Below are 26,268 nucleotides of genomic sequence, written 5' to 3'. Positions count from 1 at the left end.
CTCTTAATAGGGCTTTCCAAGTCCTGATACCTTTAGACCCTAAACCGTGCTTGCTGGGGATAATGGATGGCCTCCTGGTGGAGGATATCCTTAAGCAGGCTATTAGACGAGCTCTGTTCCAGGCTCGCAAGTTAATTCTCAGGCATTGGAAATCCAATGACCCGCCCACAGTGCAGGAATGGATTACACAAATGGGGGTCACTCTCCGTATGGAAAAAATTATATATCAGCATAGGGGGATCAGCAAAAAATATGAGAAACTCTGGGCCCCCTGGTTGGATGTCCCAGGTCTAGCGCAAGTGGATTAAAATCAGGGGAAAATCATGGGTGCATGTTATACGCCAATCCCCCGCCGATTGTGAGCCTTTTGGCGGCTCTCGGCCGCTCCCACAGTCCCATGTGAGCCGGCGAAAGCCGCCGAGAACAGCTGAGACACGCCGAAAAAGGCCGAGAGCCGCCGAGACACGCCGAGAATGGCTGAAAGCCGCCGAGATTGGCCGAGAGCCGCTGAGAACGGCGGCGCCATTTTGCAAATGACACAGGAGCAAGGCTGCAGATGGACACTGACAAGGCTGCAATGATAGACAAGGCTACAGATGGACACTAACACTGACAAGGCTGCAATGATGGACAAGGCTGCAGATGGACACTGACAAGGCTGCAATGATGGACAAGGCTACAGATGGACACTGACAAGGCTGCAATGATGGACAAGGCTACAGATGGACACTGACAAGGCTGCACTGACACTGACAAGGCTACAGATGGACACTGACAAGGCTGCATTGATGGGCATTTAAATGTAAGTTTTTTTCCTTAAACTTCCCTCCTAAAAGTTTTTTTCCTTAAAATTCCCTCCTAAACTTGGGGTGCGTGTTATACGCCGATAAATACGGTATTTTAAAGCTCATAGAGGACAAATTGCTCTAAATGGATATATAAGATAGGTACCTGAAAGTTTTGGATGAATAGTGGAATCGGAGGAGGGTAATTGCTGATAATAAAGTCTTGCAATGTACTCTGCTGAGAGTGGGAAATGCAGTACACTAATTGTTTCTTTTATGTATGCTATACTCTGCACTTTATGCGTACTGTTTATGCTCTGGAACTGTTTGTTAAAATTTCTTTTAAATAAAACCCTTTCTGTTTGAGAAAAAAAAAGATTTTTTAAACCTACTAATAGCTTGTATCAGTAATCCTCTTAGGAAGCCCTCCATAGTATCCCATAGCACTTGAGAAGTAGCAGATTCAGCATTATAAAGGAAAAAATCAACAAGAGATTGACATATAGAGTCATCCTGTGGCAGCACCTTCAGCCATAAGGCATTCACAAGCCAACTAGATTCTGGATGTTAATATCTTGAGACAGGGTGATATACTAACTACCACTATCTATTTTAAGCCTACAGACAAGAATAGTTATCTTCCATTCAGCAGTGAACGTCATCCCCACTGGCTAAAAAATATCCCTAAAGGCCAGATAATGAGAGTAAGGAGAAATTGTACCACAAAATAGGATTTTTGTACTCACCGTAAAATCCTTTTCTCTGGAGTTCATTGACGGACACAGCTCCATTCTCTTGACCGTAGGTTATATCTTCCTCCTTTCAGGAGAGACTAGGCAGAACACGCATTGCATGTGAAAAAACCGAACTATACAGTTCTGCCCAGGGGGCGGTCCCTCTGATATAACCCCTCAGCCTGCCTCCTGCAGCTCAGTACGTCAACAAGCAGTATAACGTAATTAAAAAGAGTGGTGGGTGCTGTGTCCGTCAATGAACTCCAGAGATAAGGATTTTACGGTGAGTACAAAAATCCTATTTTCTCTTTCGTTCATTGATGAACACAGCTCCATTCTCTTGACCGTAGGGGCGTCCCCAAGCAGTGTCATGACGATTGGTGGGAACAGCAAAACAGAACTTCACCCAAAACCAGAAGTGCTCCCTAAATGGAGGAGTTACCCTCTAAATCAACCGCAGTAAAATCTGCGGGCGACAAATGCATCAAACTGCATGGACAACAACATGAACTTTGTCCAACAAAAGAAAAGAATGTAAATTGCAACATTACACGGCCACCTGCAGAACTTTGCGGCCAAAGCAAGCATCCGAAGATGCGCTTACATCAACCTTGTAGAACTTGGTAAAGGTGTGAACGGACGACCAAGTTGCCGCCTTACACACTTGGGAAACTGAAGCTTGATGTCTGAAAGCCCAAGAAGTCCCAATTGCCCTAGTGGAATGGGCTGTGACAGGAAAGGGGGGCACCTGCCCCTTCAAGGCATAAGCCTGGACCACAATCTGTCTGATCCACCTGGAAATGGTAGTCGACGAGACCGATAGCCCTTTTTTCAGACCAGCCACCAAAACAAACAGTGAATCTGACTTCCGGAAGGGAGCCGTGGCAGACAGATATACTCTTAGAGCCTGGACCACGTCCAGGGAATGGAGGGCCACCTCTTTAGGATGTGTCAGCTTAGGACACAGAGATGGTAACACAATGTCTTCATTAAGGTGGAAGCGCAAAATCACATTCGGCAAAAAAAGAAGGTTGTGGACGCAACACCACCTTATCCCTGTGGATAATCAGATAAGACGACTTGCAAGACAAGGCCGCCAGCTCTGAAACCCTCCTGGCAGATGTAATAGCCACTAAGAAGACCACTTTCTGAGACAGGGTCAAGGGAATTTCCCTGATGTTCTCAAACGGCGGTTTCTGAAGCGCCGACAGCACCAGGTTCAGATCCCACGGAGGTAGAGGTGGACGCACCGAAGGAACTACATGCCGAACCCCTTGCACAAAAGTGGGTAACAAGGAGTGAGACGCCAGGGGTCGTTGGAAAAAAACAGCCAAAGCTGAAATCTGTCCCTTAACGGTGTTCAAGGCCAACTTTTGGTCCACTCCTCGTTGTAAGAACAGCAGGACTCTAGCCACCGAATAAGTATGTGGGCGCCACCCCATCTCCTCACACATGGAGATATAAGCCTTCCATGTACGATGGTATATCTTTCAGGAAGAAGATTTCCTTGCCCTCAGCATAGTGGAAATGACCGAGTCCGACAGACCTTGGTTCCTTAGCACCTGGCTTTCAACAGCCACGCCTTTAAAGCCAGCGACGGTAAAGCAGGATGAAGTATCGGGCCTTGTGATAGGAGGTCCTCCCACACCAGCAACTGCCAAGGAGCATCTGCCACCAGGCGTATCAGGTCGGCGTACCAAGGACGCCGAGGCCAATCTGGGGCAATCAGTATGACTGGGATCCCCTCGGCCTACCACTCTGTGGAGCAGACGTGGTAACAGTTTGAGCGGAGAAAAGGCATAAATCAGCCGGTGCTGCTCCCATGGAGCCACCAATGCGTCTGACACATTCGCCCAAGGATCTTTTGTCCTGGACACGAACCTCCGCACCTTTCGATTGAGCCGAGAGGCCAGAAGGTCCACATCTGGTGTGCCCCACCGCAGGCAAAGAAGTCTGAACACCGGATGCAGAGCCCATTCTCCGGGGTCCAGCATCTGAAGACTTAGATAGTCCGCCTGCCAGTTTTATACTCCCGGGATGTATATAGCCGACAGGGCCGGTACATGTCGCTCTGCCCACCAAAGGATGTGAGCGACCTGCCGTGCTGCGGCCAAGCTTCTCGTTTCTCCTTGATGGTTGACATATGCCACCACCGTAGCGTTGTCTGACTGGAACCTGATCGGACGTCCTTGTAGTCTCATCGACCATGTGGAGAGGCATAGCCTGATCGCTCGAAGCTCGAGCACATTGATCGGTAACTGGGATTCCTCCCTCGACCAGAGGCCCTGTGTCAATTGTTCTCCCAATACTCCACCCCAGTTGGTCAGGCTGGCGTCCGTCGTGATCACCGTCCAATGCAGTGGTAGGAACGATTTCCCGGACCGAAGGGCCGGAGATCTCAGCCACCAGAGAAGAGAGTCCCTGACTAACTGGCTCACCCGAATCTGTCGATCCAGGGATAACGGAGATTTGACCCATTTCGATAATATCTCCCTCTGCAAGACTCTGGTGTGAAATTGGGCGTACTGTACCACCTCGAAGGAAGCCACCATAAGGCCCAGAACTCGCATGCAGAAATGCAGCGATGACCACCTGTGGCTCCTCAACCACTTCACCGCGGTCCTGAGAGTCTGCAGCTTGTCCGAAGGGAGAAACACTCTCGCTTCCATGGAGTCCAGCAGAAAGCCTAGGTATTCCAGACGTTGAGTCGGCACTAGCACCGACTTCTTGAGGTTCAACACCCACCCAAACTCTTGTAGAGTGTGCACGGTGATCGCCACATCCTTCCTTAATTCTGAGGCGGAAGCTGCTCTCAGAAGGAGATTGTCTAGGTAACCCACGATTGCGATCCCACGTTGTCGCAACAACGCCAAAATTGGAGCCAATACCTTGGTAAAGACTCGGGGTGCTGAAGCCAGACTAAAAGGGAGAGCCACAAACTGGTAGTGGTCTACCCCTTCTGCAAATTGCAGAAACCTCTGATGCCTGAGGCATATGGGTATGTGCAGGCGTCCTGGATATCCAGAGATGCCAGAGAGTCCCCCTGATGGAGTGCAGCGATAACGGAGCAAACTGATTCCATTCTGAACCTCTGTGCTTTCACAAAGCAATTGAGGGCTTTTAGGTCCAGGATTGGACGTGCCCCTTCCTTTTTGGGGACTACAAACAGATTGGAATAAAATCCCTGAAACCTTTCTGTTCCTGGAACAGGCACTATCACCCTGTGGCTGAGCAGGTCCCTTACTGCCCCAAACAGGGCCTCCTGGCGAGCCAGGAGTAAGGGTATGCTGGAGGGAAAAAATCTGTTTGGTGGCCAAAAGAGAAACTCTATCTTGTAGCCTGATGAAATCAGTTCGCAGACCCATGTGTCGGACAGCCGAGAGGCCCACCGAATTGCAAACTCCCGAAGGCGACCCCCCCACCCGTGTGTTGGGCGGGGGCAAACCTTCATGCGGTAGCACTTTTGCTCGCAGGCTTGCTGGGCTTGCGAGGCCAGGGACGCTTCTGTCCCTCAGTAGTTGCCCTGTTGGACTGGAAACATTTCCCTGAGGCTGGCTCCTTACCCTTCCTGGACTGTGGGAGCAAAGTGCTCTTCCCACCCGTGACAGTCTTAATAATGTTATCTAGCGAGGCTCCAAAAAGCTGTTCACCAAGGAAAGGCAAATCCGTCAAAGCTTTTTTAGATGCCTGGTCCGCAGACCAGCATTTCAGCCATATCAGGCGCCACAGCACCACTGCTGATACTGATGCTTTGGAGAGCAAAGGAAGTGTATCCAGGGCCGCATCACAGACCAATTGGTGCAGCCTTGCACCAATTGGTCAGCTAGTTCCATGCAGACAGGAGGAGACTGCTGTTTCTCCAATTCACGGTGCAATAGTTTCGCCCATTCAGTAAGGGTCTGTGACACTAATGCCGTGGCCAGTACCGGTCGTAGCGCTGACCCCGCTACCGTAAAGATGGATCGTGCCACTGCCTCGGCCCTCCTGTAGGTAGGATCCTTAAGAGCCCTTTCACACTGGGGCGGGGGCGGCGTCGGCGTCGGCGGTAAAACGCTGCTATTATTAGCGGCGTTTTACCGTCGGTATGCGGCCGCTAGCGGGGCGGTTTTACCCCCCGCTAGTGGCCGAGAAAGGGTTAAATACCACCGCAAAGCGCCTCTGCAGTGAAAATGAAATGAAAGTAGCGGCACTTTCGGGTCGATTTGCAGGCGCTATTATTAGCGCAATAGCGCCTGCAAACCGCCCCAGTGTGAAAGGGCTCTTAATGCAGGAGTCCCTTCTACCGGGATCATGGTTACTTTGTTTAACCTGGACACCGGGGGGGCCACGATTGGGGGAGCCGACCATTTTTTAAGAAGGCTCTCCTCAAAGGGGTAAGGCACCGCCATTCATTTTGGGACCGAAAAGGTCCGTTGCGGGCTACCCCATTCCTTGTATATGAACTTATCAAAGTAAGTCAGATACGGAAACACCTTAGGTGTATGGGCTGGCTTACGGGACCCAAAAGGGACCGCCACCTCAGCAGAGGATCCTGCCGCATCCTGTATTTTCAGGGTATCACGTACAGTGGTGATAAGTGCTCCAACTAGCGCTTTTTCCTGCGCTGACCCGGACACGGAATCATCCTCACTGTCCGATCGGTCCTGGTCAGAGTCCTCTGACACATCAGAACAGGGGCCGCCAGTCACTGCGGGGCCCGAGTCTGAATCAGAGCTCTCCCTGGAGGACGGGGGGGCAGGGGCAGTTTTTTTACCCCCCTTGCGCCGTCTCCACCCTGGCAACGAACGATTCAAGGACCGCCGACAAAGCGTCCAAAGGCACCACACTATTTGCAGGTGAGCTGGTTGCAATTGCAGGGAGATCTAGGGAATACCAGGTTCTGACACCATGCTGACCTTTCTTGTCTGCCACCCTTGGGGACTTAGGACAAGGTGTATAGTCCCACCCTTCTAGCTGCTACAGACTGAGGAGTTCCCACCACAGGACTCACCACCCTGACCGAGAGATGTGCCATGCTGCTGCTGCTGCTGGCTGTATCATGTGAGAATGCACAGACGTCCTGGAACGAAAACCGCACTGTTCTGAGCCCAGGGAACAGAGCTGTGTGGAGAAAAAGCACGCTGGGCTACAAGAAAATGGCCGCCGGGCGTACTGTACATAGGACAAAAACACAGGGAAAATGGCCGCCACACACATTTTTCACAGGGCTAACAGAAAATGGCTGACATCACAACTGTACACAGAGATATACCTAGATAAAGAAGCCCACAGACACCCAGAAACACAGTATCAGGGACACAGACAGCCAGCACAGCCCCCCATCAGGGATAAGAGCCCCCCCGGAGGACCCCTGCCTAAGTACACACACCGCCAGTCTGCAGCATCCCCCACGGGGGGAGGGAAAAGCAGGGACAGGGAGAGAAGAAAGGGAGAAGAGGGACCCCCTAATCGACTTCCCAGGGAATGCCCAGCTGTTCAGTCCTGCCGAGACAGGAAGAGCTGTACTTACCCTCCGGACGAACTGGGGACATCCCATCACAGACCCACACCCGAGCAGTATGGAGGGGCTGCGGGCCACGGCACACTGTGACAAAGACATCGGTAGTACGGTCATATGTGTGCCCCTGAGCTTGGAATTCACCGACCCAGCGCATAGCTAGGGCCTGCACACACTTGGTGGCCAGGCTGGGGAGACTACAAGGATCTATATTTATCCAGCCTGTCACCCAGCCAGCTGTTGATGGAAGATCACAGGATCTTAAAATCTTGCGCAAAAAGGCAAAATCCAGAAAAAAACCCCAGGGCCAATGGTCCAGATAGGGAGCCTAGGTCCTTCTCCTTTGCTAGGCAGAAAAAAACTGAGCTGCAGGAGGCAGGCTGAGGGGTTATATCAGAGGGACCACCCCCTGGGCAGAACTGTATAGTTCTGTTTTTTTCACATGCAATGCATGTTCTGCCTAGTCTCTCCTGAAAGGAGGAAGATATAACCTACGGTGAAGAAAATGGAGCTGTGTCTGTAAATGAACTCCAGAGAAATAATAATTTCCAGTTACAATCTACAGTAATTAAAAATAAGTTCCTACAGAAAGGCTACAAAGAGCAGGATCTAAATAAAATCATCCATGACGTTGGGTGTATTCCATGGGAAACATACCTAAGAGATAAGGTATATGTGGGTGACTCTAGGCAAGAATGGGGATTTATTTCAAATTTCTATGTACAATATAGAGAAATTAAGAACATCTTCAAACGCCATTGGCATATCTTGTGCATGGATAATGTCCTTAATCAAGCTCTGCCGCCTAATCCCACTTTGATTTACAGAAAGGCACCCAATTTTGGGGATAGGGTGGTTAAAAAAGTTTTAGATCCACCTGTGAGACCAGTTATGTTCTGGGACTGTGCAGGTTTTTATGCTTGTAGGAGATGACAGACTTGTTCCAAGGTCAATCAGCCAATCTGTGGTTTGACTGAATTTACCTCTACCAGTAATAATAAAACTTTTAAGATTTCAGAATTTATAACCTGCGGTACTACACATGTTGCGTATGTTCTACAATGCCCTTGCAACTTGATGTATGTGGGCCGTACAAAAAGAACCCTGAAAAAAACGAATCTCTGAACACATACACAATATAGAGATTGGGTTTAAGTACCATCGCGTTTTCATGCATTTCAAGAAACACCATAACCAAGACCCGTCTGGTCTGAAGTTTTGGGGTGTTGATAGAGTTCACCCAAATTGGAGAAGTTCCAATCTAATATGAAAAATATCTGAGTGAAACACGATGGATATTTTTGATGAACACATTGACACCAAGGGGCTTGAACGTAGAACTGGACGTCAATTGCTTTATCAGTAATTATTAAAATGATATATAGGTATACTTTATTTATCAGTATTAATACCTTATACTAATGGTTTATGTTGTTTAATTTTGTATGTTGCCTAAAGGAAGTAGCTAGTGAGATAATTTAGCTGTAGATACATTTGCTATACCCTATGCGGATTAATATTTGTAATGTTTTTCTCATATATACATTGATTTGTATCTTGTTATATATTAATATTATATTTAGTTTTAATACGGGTTTTTACGGAATTTAATTTTAAAATTGTGCCTAATGCCTAATCGGTCAGGAATATTGAATATATGATTTTAATTACTATTATAAGTAAAGGAGAATGTATGTTATACGTCCTTATTTTAGGTATTGTTGTTAATACTCTTGCAAAGATTAGTATGGTGATGTTGCACAGTTGATCGATCTGCAGACATCGGTGTATATATGGAGCCGCCTAATTATTATTGGGCTTTTTGCAGCTCTTGTACGGCTTTGTCCACTGGTCATATTATCTCCGCTGTTGTAGCGGTACTTCAGCCTTGATTGATCCGCGGACATCAGTACATATATGGAGCTGCCTAACTATTATAGGGCTGCCTGTGGCTCCCGTACGGCTTTGTCTGCTGGTCATATTACTTTTGCTGTTGTAGCGGTACTTCAGCTTAGAAGGAAGATCGGTGTAACCTGAGGGGTTAAATTTCCCTAGTCAAGCTTCAGTATATAAGAGTAGGTTACGCTGTATGGCCACACCCTCAAATGATGTTGTGAATGCGAAACGCGTCAGTGAGAAGCCATATGACGAATAGTAGTGACGTCAGCACGTCATTTAGGGATACAGTTGTGACTACTGCTGGAAAAACAAGCTCAGTCGGGTCGGAGATGCCGTAACGATTCCCGATAGAGTCTGCTGATTTTATGTGAATATTGCCAATGTTTTATGCATATGTTTGTAAGTGCAAGCCTTAAAGGGGGGGAAGTGTTTTTGAAGAAAAATAAAGGGTTTTAAACAGGCTTACGCTATGGTGTTTCCTCCTTTTTTCTTTGAATGACTTCATGATTGAGAGATCCAGCTATCTGGCATCAACGGGACTTGGAGAGGAAATATCCCTGGAGAGAGTGTCAATGTAATATTTTGAGATTTATGCACAGTGTTCAAGTAATCTCTGGAAAAGAGTTTTATAAGAGGGGGGCTCTGCACACCCCCCCCCCATCTCTTTGCATGCATGGAGGTGTTGGTGACAGCAACCTGACTTTATTGAATCAGATAGGTACTGGACTTTCTCATCTGCTTCAGTGTGGTTTATACAGCACCTTTCCAAAACAGATTATGGACAAAAATACAGTCAGGTCCATAAATATTGGGACATCGACACAATTCTAATCTTTTTGGCTCTATACACCACCACAATGGATTTGAAATGAAACAAACAAGATGTGCTTTAACTGTAGACTTTCAACTTTAATTTGAGGGTATTTACATCCAAATCAGGTGAATGGTGTAGGAATTACAACAGTTTGTATATGTGCCTCCCACTTTTTAAGGGACCAAAAGTAATGGGACAGATTAACAATCATCCATCAAACTTTCACTTTTTAATACTTGGTTGCAAATCCTTTGCAGTCAATTACAGCCTGAAGTCTGGAACGCATAGACATTACCAGACGCTGGGTTTCATCCCTGGTGATGGTCTGCCAGGCCTCTACTGCAACTGTCTTAAGTTCCTGCTTGTTATTGGGGCATTTTCCCTTCAGTTTTGTCTTCAGCAAGTGAAATGCATGCTCAATCGGATTCAGGTCAGGTAATTGACTTGGCCATTGCATAACATTCCACTTCTTTCCCTTAAAAAACTCTTTGGTTGCTTTTGCATTATGCTTCGGGTCATTGTCCATCTGCACTGTGAAGCGCCGTCCAATGAGTTCTGAAGCATTTTGCTGAATATGAGCAGATAATATTGCCCGAAACACTTCAGAATTCATCCTGCTGCTTTTGTCAGCAGTCACATCATCAATAAATACAAGAGAACCAGTTCCATTGGCAGCCATACATGCCCACGCCATGACACTACCACCACGATGCTTCACTGATGAGGTGGTATGCTTTGGATCATGAGCAGTTCCTTTCCTTCTTCATACTCTTTTCTTCCCATCACTCTGGTACAAGTTAATCTTGGTCTCATCTGTCCGTAGGATGTTGTTCCAGAACTGTGAAGGTTTTTTTAGATGTTGTTTGGCAAACTCTAATCTGGCCTTCCTGTTTTTGAGGCTCACCAATGGTTTACATCTTCTGGTGTACCCTCTGTATTCAATCTGATGAAGTCTTCTCTTGATTGTTGACTTTGACACACATACACCTACCTCCTGGAGAGTGTTCTTGATCTGGCCAACTGTTGTGAAGGGTGTTTTCTTCACCAGGGAAAGAATTCTTCGGTCATCCACCACAGTTGTTTTCCATGGTCTTCTGGGTCTTTTGGTGTTTCTGAGCTCACCAATGCGTTCTTTCTTTTTAAGGATGTTCCAAACAGTTGATTTGGCCACACCTAATGTTTTTGCTATCTCTCTGATGGGTTTGTTTTGTTTTTTTCAGCCTAATGATGGCTTGCTTCACTGATAGTGACAGCTCTTTGGATCTCATATTGAGAGTTGACAGCAACAGATTCCAAATGCAAATAGCACACTTGAAATTGACTCTGCACCTTTTCTCTGCTCCTTGTAAATGGGATAATGAGGGAATAACACACACTTGGCCATGGAATAGCTGAGCAGCCAATTGTCCCATTACTTATGGTCCCTTAAAAAGTGGGAGGCACATATACAAATTGTTGTAATTCCTACACCGTTCACCTGATTTGGATGTAAATACCCTCAAATTAAAGCTGAAAGTCTGCAGTTAAAGCACATCTTGTTCGTTTAATTTCAAATCTATTATGGTGGTGCACAGAGCCAAAAAGATTAGAATTGTGTTGATGTCCCAATATTTTTGGACCTGACTGTATGCATTTGTATATGTCTTGACTTTTGATTAAGCACAAAGTTGACATCAAAGTTTGCATAGCGCTGTCTTGGTTTGCTGGACTTTGTTGTGTTTCAATTGCTGTACTTTCCTTTGGGCTAGATTTATGGTAGCAGCTGTAGCCTTAATTGTTTTTTTTCTGTTCTTTTTTACACCCAGTTAGGGTGTGCATGTTTAAATTTCACTGCCACATGAGTGCTTGTTTATTAGGAATGGGCCATTTTTTTCCTTCTGTGTTAGATTTAGTACATGGTTGAATTTTTATTAGAGACAGTAAGATTGGTGAGTGGTCTGAAATATTCCTTCCTAGGTATTGGATATCGGAAACAATTGGTAGGATTAGAGCCGTACTCAGGACTAAATCAATCCTGGATAATGATCTATAAGGAGAAAAACAACATTACTAGGCATGGGCCATGGGATTAAAGACCCTCCATATATCGTATAAACCTAATTCCTGCAAGTGTCTAGCAAAGGGAGTCTCCACCCATGAACCTGCTGGAAAACGGTCCATACCCAGGTTACAAACACTATTGAAATCTCCCATTATTAACAACGGTATACCAGTATGCTCTGCCAAACACATGCTAATCCTCCGCAATACCTCCGAGCTCTATGGCAGGGGAATATAAACTGAGCCCACAATATATACTGCAGAGAATAAAGTACACACCAATAGGACATATATATCCTGTGAATCTATGAATGCCTGCCTGCAGGAAAATTACATTCTAGAAGATATCAATATACTGGTACCTCTATAATATGCAGAATATACAGAATGATATTGAATAGGATACCTCCCATTCTGTAATATTGATGTAGTGTCTTGAATAAGATGTGTTTCCTTTGGGCAGACAATTGACAGATTGTGTTGCATTAGGGTAGAGAAAATAGCTCTCTTTTTCACTGGTTCCTTCAGACCTCTCACATTCCATGACATTAACGCTATTTCAGCAGGCATTTTTAAATAATAGTATAAATGGAATAATAATACTATAGTACTGTCTCAAAAATTCTGTTTTAAGTACTACCAATAAACCAATCAGACTTAACCACATTATCAAGTATTGCAACATTAATATGATAATATTTATGTAAAGGTCACACAAAACAAAACAAAAAAAATACATAAAAACATTTTTCCCCTAGGAAAAACAGGGGGGAGAAAAAAGAAAAACAGATCCAGGCTTGATCATGATTAGGGATGAGCCGAACACCCCCCGGTTCGGTTCGCACCAGAACCCGCGAACGGACCGAAAGTTCGCACGAACGTTAGAACCCCATTGACGTCTATGGGACTCGAACGTTCGAAATCAAAAGTGCTCATTTTAAAGGCTAATTTGCATGGTATTGTCCTAAAAAGGGTTTGGGGACCCGGGTCCTACCCCAGGGGACATGTATCAATGCAAAAAAAACTTTTAAAAACGGCCGTTTTTTCGGGAGCAGTGATTTTAATGATGCTTAAAGTAAAAAAAAAAAGTGAAATATTCCTTTAAATATCGTACCTGGGGGGTGTCTATAGTATGCCTGTAAAGTGACGCGTGTTTCCCATGTTTAGAACACTCCCTGCACCAAATGTCATTTTTAAAGGAAAAAATCTCATTTAAAACTGCTTGCGGGTTTAATGTCATGTCGGGTCATGGCAATATGGATGAAAATCAGTGAGACAAACAGCATGGGTACCCCCCAGTCCATTACCAGGCCCTTTGGGTCTTGTATGGATATTAAGGGGAACCCCGCACCCAAATTAAAATAAGGAAAGGTGTGGGGCCACCAGGCCCTATATACTCTGAACAGCAGTATACAGGCGGTGCAAACAAGACAGGGACTGTAGGTTTGTTGTTAAGTAGAATCTGTTTGTAATTTTGAACATTTTTAACGTGTTTAGCTCCAGCCAAAAAATCTTTTCTAAGCTTTTTGGAAAACATAGGGAAGGGTTATCACCCCTGTGACATTTGTTTTGCTGTCTTTCCTCCTCTTCAGAAGATTTCACCTCACTTTTTTGTCCCAATGAAAAATGTTTTTTGAAAATTTGGGTTTTTTTGTGGAACAAGGACTGGAAAGCATCAGTGGAAAGGAGAAATTGTTTTCCCATATTAACTCTTACAGGAGAGAATTTCCCTTCCTAGGGGTAGATTTTATCTCACTTCCTGTTGTCTCCTTCCGTTTGCAAGTAGGAGTCGTTTGTAAGTTAGATGTTTGAAAGTAGGGTCCTGCCCTATATACTCAGCAGAAATTTGGGCCTTAGGTGTTGCTGTGGCCACAACACTGTAAGCCCTCACAGGGCCCTGCTGTGAAATATTAGATCAAGAATTGTAATTACATGCCCCTGTTGAACAGGAGCTGAAAAATTAGGCCTTAGGCACTGGTGCTGGTGCCACAACACTGCAACTCCTCACAGACACTCTAGTTGGAACGCAGGAACGAGCCCTGCTGCAAAGTATTGCTTCAAAAATTGTAATTACACGCCCCTGTTAGACAGGGGCAGAAAAATTGGGCCTTAGGCACTGGTGCTGGTGCCACAACACTGCAACCCCTCACAGACACTCTAGTTGGAACGCAGGAACAAGCCCTGCTGCAAAGTATTGCATCAAAAATTGTAATTACACGCCCCTGTTAGACAGGGGCAGAAAAATTGGGCCTTAGGCACTGGTGCTGGTGCCACAACACTGCAACCCCTCACAGACACTCTAGTTGGAACGCAGGAACGAGCCCTGCTGCAAAGTATTGCATCAAAAATTGTAATTACACGCCCCTGTTAGACAGGGGCAGAAAAATTGGGCCTTAGGCACTGGTGCTGGTGCCACAACACTGCAACCCCTCACAGACACTCTAGTTGGAATGCAGGAACGAGCCCTGCTGCAAAGTATTACATCAAAAATTGTAATTACACGCCCCTGTTAAACAGGGGCTGAAAAATTGTGCCTTAGGCACTGGTGGTGGCGCCCAGAACCAAAAATGTTCTTACAAGCTATCAGCGTGATGATTGAGGAGGAAGAGGATAATTACTCAGGGATAGTCACTCAGCATCAGCATAGGCAGTCTTTGAAGGGATCTGAGATTTCAAAAAAAATTATTCGGTTACATCAGCATCAGGTGCTTGGTAGCTGGTGGTGATCCAAGACTCATTCATTTTTATGAAGGTCAGCCGATCGACCGAGTCGGTGGACAGACGCACCCTGTGATCGGTTACCACGCCTCCAGCAGCACTGAATGTGCGTTCCGAAAGAACGCTGGATGCAGGACAGGCCAGTAGCTCAATTGCATACTGTGCAAGCTCTGGCCAGTGATCCATCCTCAAGACCCAGTAACCCAGAGGATTTTCGGTGGGAAAGGTGTCCAAGTCTGATCTTGCCCCTAGGTATTCCTGCACCATGTAAAACAGACGCTGGCAATGGTTGCTGGAACCGATCATACCTTGGGGCTGCGGACCAAAAAATTGTCTGAACGCATCGGTCAGACGGCCACCTTCTCCACCGCTCCTTCTTTGACTGACCGAAGCCTCAGCAACACGTTGTCCAGAAACAGGAGTTTGTAACCTCCCAGTCTCTGGGAACGCGTTGCACAGACCTTTCTGCAAGGCCTCCCGAAGATGTTTCATCCTCTGCTCCCTCTGCGATGGCAAGATAAGGTCCGCAACCTTACCCTTGTAACGTGGATCAAGGAGGGTTGCCAGCCAGTATTGGTCCTTCTCCTTGATACCACGAATACGAGGATCCTTACGCAGGCTTTGCAGGATCAGGGAGGCCATGCAGCGTAGGTTTTCTGAGGCATTCGGTCCGGAGTCCTCTGGGTCACTAAGGACAACAACGTCCGCAGCCACCTCCTCCCAGCCACGTACAAGTCCATGTGTTCCTTGGGACTGATCCCTTAAAGACTGCTGCTGATGCTGAGTGCCAGGCTCCACCTCCATACTGACACAATCTTCCTCCTCCTCCTCCTCGTCCTCTTCCTGTGTGATCGGCGGGCACGCAGGAACACTGTCTGGATAAAGGGGGCCTTGAGAGCTAAGGAAGTCCTCCTCTTCCTGCCTCTGTTCTGCCTCAAGTGCCCTGTCCATTATTCCACGCAGCGTGTGCTCCAACAGGTGGACAAGGGGGACAGTGTCACTGATGCATGCACTGTCAGTGCTCACCATCCTCGTGGCCTCCTCGAATGGTGACAGGACAGTGCATGCATCCCTGATCATGGCCCACTGGCGTGGGGAAAAAAAACCAAGCTCCCCTGACCCTGTCCTGGTGCCATAGTCGCACAGGTACTCATTGATGGCCCTCTGCTGCGTGTGCAGCCGCTGCAGCATGGCCAACGTTGAGTTCCACCTGGTGGGCATGTCACAGATTAGGCGGTTCTTGGGCAGGTTAAACTCCTTTTGGAGGTCCGTTAGCCGAGCACTGGCATTATATGACCGGCGGAAATGCACACAGACTTTCCTGGCCTGCCTCAGGACATCCTGTAAGCCCGGGTACCTGCCCAAGAACCGCTGCACCACCAAGTTAAGGACGTGAGCCAAACAGGGCACATGGGTCATTTGTCCCTGTCGGAGGGCAGAGAGGAGGTTGGTGCCATTGTCGCAAACCACCATTCCTGCCTTAAGTTGGCGTGGCGTCAACCACCTCTGAACCTGCCCCTGCAGAGCTGACAGAACCTCTGCCCCAGTGTGGCTCCTGTCCCCCAAGCACACCAGCTCAAGCACCGCATGGCATCTTTTGGCCTGCGTACTTGCGTAGCCCCTTGAACGCCTACGGAGCACCGCTGGTTCCGAGGAAGAGGCCATGGAGGAAGAAGAAGAGGAGGGGGTGGAGGAGAGAGGTGTGTCACAATCAGCATTTTGGAGGCGTGGTGGCAGAACAACCTCCAACACTACTGCACCTTGTCCTGCATCCTTCCCAGCTGCCAGCAGAGTCACCCAATGCGCCGTGAAACTTAGGTAACGTCCCTGTCCATGCCTGCTGGACCATGAGTCAGCGGTAATATGCACCTTACCGCTGACCGCCCTGTCCAGCGAGGCATGGACATTGCCTTCCACATGCCGGTAGAGAGCCGGAATCGCCTTCCGTGAGAAAAAGTGGCGTTTGGGTACCTGCCACTGAGGAACCGCACATTCCACAAACTCACGGAAGGGGGCAGAGTCTACCAACTGAAAAGGCAGCAGTTGAAGTGCTAGCAATTTTGCCAAGCTAGCATTCAACCGCTGGGCATGTGGATGGCTGGGAGCAAACTTCTTTCGGCGGTGCAGCAGCTGGGGCAGGGAAATTTGCCTGGTACAATCTGACGTCGGTGTACCAAAAGCAGATTGCCCACAAGTACTTGGCTGTGACACACCTAATTCTACACCTTCATTCCTCTCACTGCAGGTCTCAGAGAGGACTGAAGGTCTAGTGGGGTTGGAAATCTCAGCTGATGAGGAGCAAGGAGAGATCCTCTTTGTTCTTTGGTGTGGGTCTTTTAGATACGCTTGCCAACGAACTGCATGGCAGGTCAACATATGTCTGGTCAAGCATGTGGTACCCAAGCGGGAGATGTTTTGGCCACGCGAGATACGCTTGAGACATATGTTGCAAATAGCAGCGGTGCGATCTGATGCACTCGTCTCAAAAAAGGCCCACACCAAAGAACTTTTTGAATAACGCGCAGAGACTGCAGCGCCCTGCACATGTGGAGCTTTGGGGTGTGATGCAGTCAATGTGCTGCCCTTAGGCTGGCCCCTGGAGGGCATCCTGCCTCGTTGGTGATGTGCCGCCGCCTCCTCCTCCTCCTCCTCCTCCTCTCTCCTATCAGGCACCCACGTTGAGTCAGTGACCTCATCATCCCCTCCCTCCTCATCACTGGAGCAAACCTGGCAGTATGCTGCAGCAGGGGGAGCATGACTGCCAGATTGCTGTCCTTCTTGGGCACCCCCTCTGTCCGTGCTCATGTTACTGCCTTCATCGAGCTCAGTATCGTCATCAGAGCCTTCCAAACGCTGGGCATCCTCCTGGAGCATGTACCCAACACTGTGGTCAAACAGTTCGAGGGAATCCTCATGAGGACATGGTGGAGCTAGGGAAGGAGTCACTGATGACATTGAGCTGAGGGAAGAGGCCGCTGCTTTGCCAGACAAAGCACCCTGGGCATGGGTGAGAGAGGATGAGGAGGATGAGGACGGCTTGGTCATCCACTCGACCAAGTCTTCCGCATGTTGCGGCTCAACACGGCCAGCTGCCAAAAAAAAGGCCAAGCGTGTCCCATGGCCACGTGCCATGGGATGCACCGTCTCCACGACCAGCACTAGACACAGAGCCTGCTTGCCCTCTCTTATTGGCTTGTGACTGTCTGCCTCTCCTTCTTGGCCTTCCAGACATACTAATGGCCTGTAGCTGCACTAAGCTGGGATAGAACACCTGTAATTTTCTTCAGGTAGCTTTATATACTGTAACCAGACAAGCCTGCCTGTCAGTAGGAAGATAACAGGAACGGATCTAGCTGAACACTGTGAGCAGGACGCACTGTACTAAATGTAAATAGTCTAGCTGCCTGACCGTGGTACTAATAGGATCAAATAGAACACCTGTAATTTTCTTCAGGTAGCTTTATATACTGTAACCAGACAAGCCTGCCTGTCAGTAGGAAGATAACAGGAACGGATCTAGCTGTACACTGTGAGCAGGACGCACTGTACTAAATGTAAATAGTCTAGCTGCCTGACCGTGGTACTAATAGGATCAAATAGAACACCTGTAATTTTCTTCAGGTAGCTTTATATACTGTAACCAGACAAGCTTGCCTGTCAGTAGGAAGATAACAGGAACGGATCTAGCTGAACACTGTGAGCAGGACGCACTGCACTAAATGTAAATAGTCTAGAAGATAACAGGAACGGATCTAGCTGAACACTGTGAGCAGGACGCACTGCACTAAATGTAAATAGTCTATAAGATAACAGGAACGGATATAGCTGAACACTGTGAGCAGGACGCACTGCACTAAATGTAAATAGTCTAGAAGATAACAGGAACGGATCTAGCTGAACACTGTGAGCAGGACGCACTGCACTAAATGTAAATAGCAGGAACGGATCTAGCTGAACACTGTGAGCAGGACGCACTGCACTAAATGTAAATAGTCTAGAAGATAACAGGAACGGATCTAGCTGAACACTGTGAGCAGGACGCACTGCACTAAATGTAAATAGCAGGAACGGCTCTAGCTGAACACTGTGAGCAGGACGCACTGCACTAAATGTAAATAGCAGGAACGGATCTAGCTGAACACTGTGAGCAGGACGCACTGCACTAAATGTAAATAACAGGAACGGATCTAGCTGAACACTGTGAGCAGGACGCACTGCACTAAATGCAAATAGTCTAGAAGATAACAGGAACGGATCTAGCTGAACACTGTGAGCAGGACGCACTGCACTAAATGTAAATAGCAGGAACGGATCTAGCTGAACACTGTGAGCAGGACGCACTGCACTAAATGTAAATAGCAGGAACGGATCTAGCTGAACACTGTGAGCAGGACGCACTGCACTAAATGTAAATAGCAGGAACAGATCTAGCTGAACACTGTGAGCAGGACGCACTGCACTAAATGTAAATAGCAGGAACGGATCTAGCTGAACACTGTGAGCAGGACGCACTGCACTAAATGTAAATAACAGGAACGGATCTAGCTGAACACTGTGAGCAGGACGCACTGCACTAAATGTAAATAGCAGGAACGGATCTAGCTGAACACTGTGAGCAGGACGCACTGCACTAAATGTAAATAGCAGGAACGGATCTAGCTGAACACTGTGAGCAGGACGCACTGCACTAAATGTAAATAGCAGGAACGGATCTAGCTGAACACTGTGAGCAGGACGCACTGCACTAAATGTAAATAGCAGGAACGGATCTAGCTGAACACTGTGAGCAGGACGCATTGCACTAAATGTAAATAACAGGAACGGATCTAGCTGAACACTGTGAGCAGGACGCACTGCACTAAATGTAAATAGCAGGAACGGATCTAGCTGAACACTGTGAGCAGGACGCACTGCACTAAATGTAAATAGCAGGAACGGATCTAGCTGAGCACTGTGAGCAGGACGCACTGCACTAAATGTAAATTGCAGGAACGGATCTAGCTGAACACTGTGAGCAGGACGCACTGCACTAAATGTAAATAGTCTAGAAGATAACAGGAACGGATCTAGCTGAACACTGTGAGCAGGACGCACTGCACTAAATGTAAATAGCAGGAACGGATCTAGCTGAACACTGTGAGCAGGACGCACTGCATTAAATGTAAATAGTCTAGATAGAAGATAACAGGAACGGATCTAGCTAAACTGAATACAGTGTATATATATATATGCAACACCTGGGATGCATATATATACACAATACACTGTAAGTGCAGCTAACTGACTGACTGTTCTGCCTAATCTATCTAACTCAAATCAAATGACACTGTCTCTCTCTCTCTCTATCTCTCAGCACACCAGAACACACACTACACAGGGCCGCCGTGCAGGCGGCCTTATATAGTGTGGGGTGTGTACTAAATCCCCTGAGCCATAATTGGCCAAAGCCACCCTGGCTTTGGCCAATTACAGCTCTCTCTACTGACGGCGCTGTGATTGGCCAAGCATGCGGGTCATAGTGCATGCTTGGCCAATCATCAGCCAGCAATGCACTGCGATGCCGCAGTGAATTATGGGCCGTGACGCGCCACACGAATTTAGCGCGAACGGCCCATATCGTTCGCAATTCGGCGAACGGGCGAACAGCCGATGTTTGAGTCGAACATGGGTTCGACTCGAACACGAAGCTCATCCCTAATCATGATCTACCATCCTGTTTAGGGATGAGCTTCGAGTCGAACCCATGTTCGATTCGAACATTGCCTGTTCGATTGTTCGTCAAATTACAAACGTTTTGGTCTGTTAGCGCCAAATTCGAGTGGCGCGTCACGGCCCATAATTCACTGCGGCATCGCAGTGCATTGCTGGCTGATGATTGGCCAAGCATGCACTATGACCCGCATGCTTGGCCAATCACAGCGCTGTCTGTACAGAGAGCCGTAATTGGCCAAAGCCAGGGTGGCTTTGGCCAATTATGGCAAAGGGGGATTAGTACACGCCCCACACTATATAAGGCCGCCTGCGTGCTGGCCTTGTGTAGTGTGTTGCAGCGGCGGAGAGAGATAGACAGAGAGACAGTGTCATTTGATTTAAGATTTAAGTTAGGCTGGCTGCACTTACGGTGTATTGTGTATATATATGCATCCTAGGTGTTGTGTATATATATATATATATATATATATATATACACACTGTATTCAGTTTAGCTAGATCGGTTCCTGTTATTCTCTTCCTAATATACTAATATAACAGGCAGGCAGGTGTTTTTACAGTATTTACAGTATTTACAGTTAGTATACTGTGTCCTTTGCACAGTGTGCACCTAAAACTACCTGAAGAAAATTGCTGGTGTTCTTCTGATCCTATTAGTACCACAGGCAGGCAGTTGCAGTATTTACAGTTAGTGTACTGTGGCCTCTGCACAGCGTGCACCTAAAGCTACCTGAAGACAATTGCTGGTGTTCTGATCCTATTAATACCACAGGCAGGCAGCTGCAGTATTTACAGTTAGTGTACTGTGTCCTCTGCACAGTGTGCACCTAAAACTACCTGAAGACAACTGCTGGTGTTCTTCTGATCCTATTAATACCACAGGCAGGCAGCTGCAGTATTTACAGTTAGTGTACTGTGTCCTCTGCACAGTGTGCACCTAAAGCTACCTGAAAACAATTGCTGGTGTTCTGATCCTATTAATACCACAGGCAGACAGCTGCAGTATTTACAGTTAGTGTACTGTTTCCTCTGCACAGTGTGCACCTAAAGCTACCTGGAGAAAATTGCTGGTGTTCTTCTGATCCTATTAATACCACAGGCAGGCAGCTACAGTATTTACAGTTAGTGTACTGTGTCCTCTGCACAGTGTGCACTTAAAGCTACCTGAAGACAATTCCTGGTGTTCTGATCCTATTAATACTATAGGCAGGCAGTTGATTCTGCTAACAAGGAGAGGAAGATAGTCACAAGTCAATAAAAGAGGGCAAGCAGGCTCTGTGTCTAGAGGCAACAGTGCTGGTCGTGGACACGATGCATCCTCATCAGCACGTGGCCGTGGGACATGCTTGTCCTTTTTTTCAGCAGCTGGTTGTGTTGAGCCGCAACATGCCCAAGACTTGGTAGAGTGGATGACCAAGCCGTCCTCATCCTTGTCATCCTCTCTCACCCTGGCTCAGGGTACTTTGTCTGGCAAAGCAGCTGCCAACGCGGCCTCTTCCCTCAGCTCAATAGCATCAGTCACTCCTTCCCTAGCCCCACCATGTACTCCTGAGGAGTCCCCCGAACTGTTGGACCACAGTGTTGGGTACATGCTCCAGGAGGATGCCCAGCATTTTGAAGGCTCCAATGATGGTACCCAGCTAGAGGAAGGCAGTAACGTGAGCCCAGAGAGAGGGGTGCCCAAGAAGGACAGCAATCTGGCAGTCATGTTCCCCCAGCTGCAGCATACTTCCAGCTTTGCTCCAGTGATGAGGAGGGAGGGGATGATGAGGAAGTCACTGACTCCACGTGGGTGCCTGATAGGAGGGAGGAGGAGGAGGCGGCACACCTCCAACAAGACAGGATGCCCTCCAGGGGTCAGCTTAAGGGCAGCGCACTGACTGCATCACATCGCAGAGCTCCGCATGTGCAGGGCGCTGCTGTCTCTGAGCGTTACTCCAAAAGTTCTTTGGTGTGGGCCTTTTTTGAGATGAGTGCATCAGATCGCACCGCTGCTATTTGCAACATATGTCTCAAGCGTATCTCGCGTGGCTAAAACATCACCCGCTTGGGCACCACATGCTTGACCAGACATATGTCGACCTGCCATGCAGTTCCTTGGCAAGCGTACCCACACCAAAGAACAAAGCAGACCTCTCCTTGCTCCTCATCAGCTGGGATCTCCAACCCCACTATACCTTCAGTCCTCTCTGAAACCTGCACTGAGAGGAATGAAGGTGTAGAATTAGGTGTGCCACAGCCAAGTACTTGTGGGCAATCTTCTATCGGTACACCGATATCAGATTGTACCAGGCAAATTTCCCTGCCCCAGCTGCTGCACCGCCGAAAGAAGTTCGCTCCCAGCCATCCACATGCCCAGCGGTTGAATGTTAGCTTGGTTAAATTGCTAGCATTTCAACTGCTGCCTTTTCAGTTGGTAGACTCTGCCCAATTTTTCTCACGGAAGGCGATTCCGGCTATCTACCGGCATGTGGAAGGCAATGTCTTGGCCACGCTGGACAGGGCGGTCAGTGGTAAGGTGCATATTACCACTGACTCATGGTCCAGCAGGCATGGACAGGGACGTTACCTATCTTTCACCGCGCACTGGGTGACTCTTCTGGCAGCTGGGAAGGATGCAGGACAGGGTGCAGTAGTGTTGGAGGTTGTTCCGCCACCACACCTCCAAAATTCTTCTAGTGTTGATTCTGCTACACCTCTCTCCTCCACCCCCTCCTCTTCTTCTTCCTCCATGGCCTCTTCCTGTGCTGATTTGTCCTCGGAACCAGCAGTGCTCCGTAGGCGTTTAAGGGGCTACGCAAGCACGCAGGCAAAAAGATGCCATGCGGTGCTTGAGCTGGTGTGCTTGGGGGACAGGAGCCACACTGGGGCAAAGATTCTGTCAGCTCTGCAGGGGCAGGTTCAGAGGTAGTTGATGCCACGCCAGCTTAAGCCAGGAATGGTGGTTTGCGACAATGACACCAACCTCCTCTCCGCCCTCCGACAGGGACAACTGACCCATGTGCCCTGTTTGGCTCACGTCCCTAACTTGGTGGTACAGCGGTTCTTGGGCAGGTACCCGGGCTTACAGGATGTCCTGAGGCAGGCCAGGAAAGTCTATGTGCATTTCCGCAGGTCATATAATGCCAGTGCTCAGCTGGCTGACCTCCAAAAGGAATTTAACCTGCCCAAGAACCGCCTAATCTGTGACATGCCCACCAGGTGGAACTCAACATTGGCCATGCTGCAGTGGCTGCACACGCAGCAGAGGGCCTTCAATGGGTACCTATGCGACTATGGCACCAGGACAGGGTCAGGGGAGCTTGTTTTTTTTCCCCACGCCAGTGGGCTATGATAACACTGTCCTGTCACCATTTAAGGAGACCACGAGGATGGTGAGCAGTGACAGTGAATGCTTCAGTGACACTGTCCCTCTTGTCCACCTGTCGGAGCACACGCTGCATGGAATAATGGACAGGGCACTTGAGGCAGAACAGAGGGAGGAGGAGGAGGACTTCCTTACCTCTCAAGGCCCCCTTTATCCAGACAGTGTTCCTGCGTGCCCGGCGATCACACAGGAAGAGGACGAGGAGGAGGAATGTGTCAGCATGGAGGTGGAGCCTGGCACTCAGCATCAGCAGCAGTCTTCAAGGGATCATTTACAGTCTGAAGAAACCCATGGACTTGTACATGGCTGGGAGGAGGTGGCTGCGGATCATGTTGTCCTTAGTGACCCAGAGGACTCTGGACAGAATGCCTTAGCAAACCTACGCTGCATGGCCTCCCTGATCCTGAAAAGCCTGCGGAAGGATCCTCGTATTCGTGGTATCAAGTGGAGGGATGATTACTGGCTGGCAACCCTCCTTGATCCACGTTACAAGGGTAAGGTTGTGGACCTTATCTTGCCGTTGCAGAGGGAGCAGAGGATGAAACATCTTTGGGAGGCCTTGCAGCAAAGTTTGTGTAATGCGTTTCCAGAGCCTGGGAGGTTACAATTTCCTGGTATGCCTGGACAACGTGGTGCTGAGGCTTCGGTCAGTCACAGAAGGAGCGGTGGAGAAGGTGGCCGTCTGACCGATGCATTCAGACAATTTTTTAGTCCGCAGCCCCAAAGTATGATCGGTTCCAGCAACCATCGCCAGTGTCTGATTCACATGGTGCAGGATTACCTAGGGGCAAGATCAGACTTGGACACCTTTCCCTCTGGGGTTACTGGGTCTTGAGGATGGATCACTGGCCAGAGCTTGCACAGTATGCAATTGAGCTACTGGCCTGTCCTGCATCCAGCGTTCTTTCAGTGCTGCTGGAGGCTTTGTAACTGATCACAGGGTGCGCCTGTCCACCGAATCGGTCGATCGGCTGGCCTTCATAAAAATGAATCACTCTTGGATCACCAGCTACCAAGCACCTGATGCTGATGTAACCGAATATTTTTTTTTTAATGTGAGATCCCTTCAAGACTGCCTATGCTGATGCTGAGTGACTATCCTTTTATGCTGAGTGACAATCCTCTTCCTCCTCAATTTTCATGCTGATAGCTTGTAAGAACATTTTTAGTTCTGGGCATCGCCACCAGTGGCTAAGGCCCAATTTTTCTGCCCCTGTTTAACAGGGGCGTATAATTACAATTTTTTGATGCAATACTTTGCAGCAGGGCTCATTCCTGCGCTCCAACTAGAGTATCTGTGAGGGGTTGCAGTGTTGTGGCACCAACACCAGTGCCCAAGGCCCAATTTTTCAGCCCCTGTTTAACAGGGGCGTTTAATTACAATTTTTGATGCAATACTTTGCAGTAGGGCTCATTCCTGCGCTCCAACTATAGTTTCTGTGAGGGGTTGCAGTGTTGTGGCAGCAATGGCTAAGGCCCAATTTTTCTGCCCCTATTTAACAGGGGCATGTAATTACATTTTTTGATGCAATACTTTGCAGCAGGGCTCATTCCTGCGCCCACCAAGAGTAACTGTGAGGGCTTACAGTGTTGTGGCAACACCACCACCACCAAAGGCCCAATTTTTCTGCCCCTGTTCAACAGGTGCATGCAATTACAATTCTTGATATAATATTTCACAGCAGGGCCCGTTCCAGCGCCCACCAAGAGTAACTGTAAGGGCTTACAGTGTTGTGGCAACACCAACACCTAAGGCCCCAATTTCTGCAGAGTATATAGGGCAGGCCCCTACTTTCAAACATCCAACTTACAAATGACTCCTACTTGCAAATGGAAGGAGACAACAGGAAGTGAGATGAAATCTACCCCTAGGAAGGGAAATTCTCTCCTGTAAGAGTTAATATGGGAAAAACTTGTCTCCTCTCCACTGATGCTTTGTCAACAATCCTTGTTTCACTAAAACCCCCAAATTTTCAAAAAACATTTGTCATTGGGACAGAAAGTGAGGTGAAATCTTCTGAAGAGGTGCACAGACAGCAAAACAAATGTTACAGGGGTGATAACCCTTGCCTATGTTTTCCAAAAAGCTTAAAAATAGATTTTTTGGCTGGAGCTACACTTTAAAAATGTACCAGTTCAAAATTACAAACAGATTCTACATGACAACAAACCTACAGTTCCTGTCTTGTTTGCACCGCCTGTATACTGCTGTTCAGAGTATATAAGGCCTGGGGGCCCCACTAGGGTTGCCACATCATTCCTTTAATCCAGGACACATATGAATTACACAGGTTCTGAGGCCGATTTAATGCAGATAAGGCACCAAGTGAGTTTAATTACCACCTTAATCAGCCACAGAACCTGTGTAATTAATGTGTGTCCTGGATTAAAGGGATGATGTGGCAACCCTAGGCCCCACGCCTTTACTTTTTTTAATTTGGGTGCGGGGTTCCCCTTAATATCCATACAAGACCCAAAGGGCCTGGTAATGGACTGGGGGGGGGGGGGGTACCGATGCCGTTTGTCTCACTGATTTTCATCCATATTGCCGGGACCCGTCATTACATTAAAGCTGCAAGCAGTTTTAAATGACTTTTATTCCTTTAAAAATGTCATTTTGTGCAGGGACTATTCTAAGCACGGGAAATATGCACCACTTTACAGGCATACTATAGACACCCCCCAGGTAGGATTTTTTTTCA

The 26,268-nt window shown here is 47.9% G+C and overlaps 1 protein-coding gene across 1 annotated transcript in view; it reads right to left on the bottom strand.

The window, feature by feature from the left end:
• The window catches only part of MEI4 (meiotic double-stranded break formation protein 4), a 364,267-nt gene that overhangs the window by 121,130 nt on the left and 216,869 nt on the right, over window positions 1-26,268 (bottom strand). The window lies entirely within an intron of this gene.

This window comes from Aquarana catesbeiana, linkage group LG04 (assembly GCF_042186555.1).
Source record: "Aquarana catesbeiana isolate 2022-GZ linkage group LG04, ASM4218655v1, whole genome shotgun sequence".
Taxonomy (NCBI): Eukaryota; Metazoa; Chordata; class Amphibia; order Anura; family Ranidae; genus Aquarana; species Aquarana catesbeiana.
The sequence above is the reverse complement of the archived record's forward strand: the minus strand, read 5'-3'. Positions and strand labels throughout refer to the sequence as shown.